Below are 5,484 nucleotides of genomic sequence, written 5' to 3'. Positions count from 1 at the left end.
TTGTCCTGCTTGTTAGCCGCGGCCTTGGAACGTTGTGGGATCAGAGAGACGGTGGCCAGAAGAACTGCTGCTTGAAAACCAATAATGGGAGACATCTATTCACTCGGAGCGCCTAATGTATTCAAGTCCCCCACAGAGTTCATAAAAGAAATTCTTTTTTTTCTCAGATGTACTGTTTGAAAATAAATAAATTCAGTTTCCTGAACGTATTAAGCCTAGCGTGTAAAGCTGCTTTCACACATGAAGCTGCTAAAAAGTTGTGAGGATAAAGTTCCTTCGTCCTTCTTTTCCAGGGATTAGCACTTCTTGGTAATCTGACATGACTCTGTATGGCGTCATGATTCCTCACAACGCCTGATACGCCGTCCACATTGACACGCCACCTCATAATTTTCCTCCGTATGTCTTAAAGCAGGGGTGCACATTCTTTTTTAGCATGTGAGTTACTCCAGAAACAACCAACTCCAAAAGACCAATATCTACATACATGCATACACGCATGTGTAGTAACACATGTTTCAGATGATTGGACACTGGCAATTTTTGATGAATATATTTATGATTTTTCACTTTTGATGACCCGTATCTATCTACAATTTTTTCACAATCGACCGGTCCATTTAAAGCAACCCTGCTATGAACCATCAAGGGGGGGTTTGAATGAATTATCTGCTGTTTCTTTAGATAAAAATGCTGTTTTTGGTGTTTTTAGCATGTTCTTTTGTCTTTTTCCTGATGATGGAAGACATATATGAAGCACAGTCCCGCCCACATCTCAGAGGTGAATTTCTGATGAACTCCTGCCGCTCTGCAGAAACTATGTCCTAGAAAACGAGACAGGATTTTAGATTTTGGCTGAAAAAACACCATCATCATCAATAAAGAACCCAATGGGAACGCTTTGAAAGTAGATCAGAAGAAGGTCGTAGTGGGACTTTAGGTTCAGCAACATTGCAATGAGGATCAAGACAACCAGTGAACATTTTCAGCAGCATCTTAAACATTTAAGGATTTCATTCATGGAAACTTTGTCAATGAATTCTCATGTTTTAAATATAAAAGTTTTAACTTTGTGAAAGATCACTTTCCATTTGATCAACAGCTAGGTACAAAGAATGTTGCCCTTTATATGAAGAGTAACACGTCTGTTGCCATGACAACAAGGTCTTATGTTAATCTACACCAACCCTTATTGCCTTCATCACAAAAATCAGCTTTTTGTTAAAGTTGGAATTACCTATAAAAAGGGTTGAAAATAGAAACGATATTAAAGCTTCAGTTTGATCTTTTCTTGCTTTAATGCTCAGTCTGAGTCCCACTCTCACTTTTCTTCAGCGTGCTGCGTGGCGTCATGACGGCGAGCTCCTGCTGCTGTCACCGCTCTTAGATCAGTCTCTTTCTTGTGCCTGGCAGCTGTCGTTCCGCCCACTGTCGATCCGTCTTATATTCACTCAGTCCTCTTATGGTTTTCTTCATTTTCAGCTCTGCAAGTGTCACCAGGTTCGCCTAAAGATCTTACCTGATCGACACGGTGAGATCTTTTTACTTTGGTCACAAAGCGATCTTCAGACTTTGGTGGTTTAATGTGTCTTTTCAAACAAGAGAAATTCCCATTTTCCTGCTTTGGCAACAGTTTGTTGATAAAAACCCAGAGACTCGGTGCAGCTGCAGGTCTATTTCCAGTTTCAAAAACACATTTCAGAAAAACCAGGAGGGTATATCTGAAAGTCATGGATGCCTCATTTGCCAGGCAGATTTGCAGAGTCCTGACTGTGCAGACAGTCAAGTCCTTCGTGTTTTTGTTCCAGAGTTCAGTCGTCAGCATAATCAGCTTGGAGGGGAGGGAAAGAAAAAACAACACAAGCAGACAGAAAGCAGCATGTCCCCGCAGCACAGCGCCATCCAGGAAAAGCACTACCGACTCTGCTTTTGACCTGCTCCAGGGAGGGAGGTGTGCTGCTGCCGGGGGGGCCACAGTAATTATGTGCATCTTTAACTACATGGAAACATCTGCAGCAGATGAACCTGAGAGGCAGATTGTTCAACGACTTGCAAAATGTCACGGTTCACTCTGGTGGCCTGAGCGCAGGAAAAGTCAATGCCGCCGGGGCGCCGGCGCCGTAGCTGTCACACACGACACGCTGGACAAATGACGCCATTTATGAAATGACGGTGGAGATAGAGGGACTCACAACCATTTAAAAGGTAATCTATCAGTGAATTAGCGATCTGGAATGATCGTAATGTTCTTGTCTTTTCCTACTCTCCGAGTTGAGATGACAATAAGATCATGTTAATGAATTCTTCCTATGTGCTGCTATAATGTGGTATCATCTGTTCACTGAGATTGCCTTTGTGACAACGGAGCCATCAGTCCGTGGACGGATCTCCCCGACACACCGGCAGGAACTAATGATGTTCCTTTTCCTCGGCAGCTGTCATGTTACGTTGTCTTGCTCAACACATGACTGATTTTATCTTTTCTCACAGGTTCAATTGAGTATTTAAAGGTCGAATTGTGTTCTCTGGAGAATGGATACGGCAGAAATCATTGTTAAATGTCAAAGACTTTCTAATCAGCCAATATGGATTGAGTGAGTCCAGTCCGGTTTAAAGCTTCAGAAAACATATTTCTGAAGACTTTTCTCTGAAATGGATTATTCTGATGGAAAGTTTTGCAAAAAAAAAATAAATGAAGTTGAAAGCTTTAAAAAGGAACAATGAAAAAACTCCACTAATCGCATTAAACTATTATATCTAGAAAAGAAGGGGAGGAGTGAAGGTAAACGTTTTCCTCAAATATTTCTCACTTCTATCAGCATCAACTCAGTCCATTCTCTCAGCTTTAGAGACATTTTCAACCAAATAGAACAACCGAGAAATAAATGAACCCAATGAATTCCGTGGTGGTGACCGACCGATAACGCAGCAGTCGGGAGGGTGTGTCGGGGGGGGGGGGATTTTTAGTTAGGCACTGAGATGAAAGAGCAGAAGTCTGTGGAAAGAGGAACACTAACGCAATCAGGCATCACTCTGAGAGCGGATCTGAAGAGGAACAAAGGTTTCGTGTCCACAAACATGAACTCATGAAGAGCTTCGGTTTTTAAAAATAAGGAAATTCCTGTTTGATTCCAGATACTTCCTCCCGCAGAGAGCCAAATCTCTGCTCCTGAAGGTTACACTCTCTGCTCTGATAAAAAGCTCCTGTGGCGTTTGAAGTCGAACGTGTCAGAAAAAGAAGTTCTCATGGAAGAAGCAGTGGATCAGAGCAGGCCTGTCAATCTTCAGCTTTAAAGTTTCTTCTTCTTCTTCACCATGTCAGCGGGATTCAGAACAGTAACACAAACCCTGCTTTAGGTTGGACTTCGCTGCCTCGGAGAGCCAGACTTTGAATGCAGCACAATACTTTTTAAATTCTCAATCCAGTCTAAGCCTCGTCACCATTCTGGCTCAGTAACTTTTAAAGGCAGATGCATCCATGTAGCAGCAGGTGAGTCTCTGCATTATCCCTGTGTCAATCAAATCTGAGCATGTTTAACTGAAAACTAATTCTAAAATATTTTCAAAAACAGCTGGAAATGAAAGAAGCCCAAAAGAATCTGTTGTTCCCGCCTTTCCATCTGCATTCTGGACTGGTCACTTCTGCTGCTCCGCCACGTTCAAAACACAAGCTCTGCTGGTTTATGCATTTCTGACAACTTCAAACATTCACTTTGACTTTCAAAGGTTTTGAACTCTTCTAAAGCTCCAGCGTCTCCTGAAGCTGCAGGGAGGTCAGAGGGCATCATGAGAAAATCCACTTCCTGACTCGCTGCTGGTTTCATGATATTTTCATTAAACAGTTGAAATGAAGGATGTTCTCCTGGAAAGCTTTAAATTAATGCAAGTTTTGTCTGAGATAACAAGAGAAGCCTTAATGTTTCGGGGTCTTATGGATGCATCAAGCTGGAGACCAAAGGCAGGTCTGGGAAAACCCAATTAGTAGCTAAATGCAAATGAATACCCATAATGCATAGAATCATAAAAACTCCAATTAGATAACTTCAACTTTGCTGATTACCAAACAGAGGAGCTGCAGAGATGTTCAACAAAAAAACAGGAGTTTCTCACAAGAGAACGGAAGAGAAACTTTGTAAAAAACTAGAAGGAGCTGCATTTCCAGAAGAAAAAGCAGGGTTGAATGCTGTATTGCTGAATGAAAGCTGAATTTGCTAAAGAAATAGCTGAACTGTCCTGGAAAATCCTGGAATATCTTTAAAAGCTAAAGGACCAAAAGTCATAACAGGAATAAGCTGAAAAAGTTGAACAGTGTAATAGTAGAATGGCTAAAATAGGTTACAATTTCTAAAAGGGGTTAAATATGAAAGCTGACATTGTTGAAGAAATGGCTGAACTGTTTGAAGAATTTGAAGATTAGAAGGAACAAATGTGTTAGCGGAAAGGAATGAGCTGAAAAGGCTGAACTGTTCAATGGTAGAATGGTTAAATAGGTAAAAAACTTTAAAAGAAGTTAAGCAAAATGTATTTTAATGGAGCAAAAATCGTGGAATATGTTGAAACGTTCAAGGATTTGAAGGACCAAAAGTCATAGCTGAAATAAGCTGAAGGAGTTGAACAGTTTAATAGTTGAATTGCTAAAAAATTTGAAGTGTCTGAACGGGGTCTTGAACCGGCGAACTCATGCACCAAAACTTCTCCATGTATTTCTATGGGGCAAAAAATCCCGGAAAACCGGGAAGTGCATGCAAGTATTTTTGAGGAAAAAAATGAGTTGCTAAAGGCCAGAAGCTTTGTTTGAGGGTGCTGGTTATTTTTGACGTGTTACTTTGAGGCACTGGATTGTTTGGATCCATGTAACATTGACAAGTAAAGAGAGTTTCAAGGTTCTACTGAGATTTGAACTCAGACTACTGGATTCAGAGTCCAGCGTGCTAACCACTACACCATAGAACCCTACGTAAACTCACATTTTACAGGTTAATAATCCCAACAACGAGTTTTCAGTAGATCCTTTACTAAAGGTGTTTTATTTTTATTCAACATGGTGGCCTCTTCCAGAGGTCAAATAAAACAGATCAGAGCTGAAAGCCTCTCATGCTGGACATATTTGAAAAGTTTAGCCTAGTCTGTTAAGTTTAGTCATTACCTTTTAAATTGATGCCATCTTTTATTTGGTGTCATTACAAAATGGTCTGAATTCAATTCAATTTAATTTTAATTGTATAGCCCAAAATCACAACAACAGTCGTCTCGATGGGCTTCGAAGTAAAACATGAACTTAAAAGGATCATGAATACAATGAGTTCAATAGAAAAATACTAAAATGAACTAACAAACTGGCTAAACTAAACTAACATCCCTGCCCTTAGACCCCCCTTCGCGGTAAGGAAAAACTCCCAAAAAAAAGGATTCCGGAAAAAACGAAAAAACCTCAGGGGTGTCCACATGAAGGAAGGATCCTCCCCCAGGACGGACAGGCGATTT

At 40.8% G+C, this 5,484-nt stretch overlaps 1 long non-coding RNA gene and 1 other non-coding gene across 2 annotated transcripts; one reads left to right on the top strand and one right to left on the bottom strand.

Moving 5' to 3' along the window:
• The first annotated feature begins 2,998 nt into the window (after nucleotides 1-2,998).
• Nucleotides 2,999-3,852, top strand: LOC144988314 (uncharacterized). Its single transcript, XR_013652175.1, has 2 exons — nucleotides 2,999-3,490; nucleotides 3,573-3,852. It is a non-coding gene; the product is annotated as an uncharacterized LOC144988314 (long non-coding RNA).
• Nucleotides 3,853-4,881: 1,029 nt separating this feature from the next.
• trnaq-cug (transfer RNA glutamine (anticodon CUG)) lies at nucleotides 4,882-4,953 on the bottom strand. Its single transcript has one exon. It is a non-coding gene; the product is annotated as a tRNA-Gln (tRNA).
• Between the last annotated feature and the right edge of the window lie 531 nt (nucleotides 4,954-5,484).

This window comes from Oryzias latipes, chromosome 20 (assembly GCF_053564925.1).
Source record: "Oryzias latipes strain Hd-rR chromosome 20, Olatipes_Hd-rR_3.1".
Lineage (NCBI taxonomy): Eukaryota > Metazoa > Chordata > Actinopteri > Beloniformes > Adrianichthyidae > Oryzias > Oryzias latipes.
This window is presented reverse-complemented; position numbering and strand designations above follow the sequence as displayed.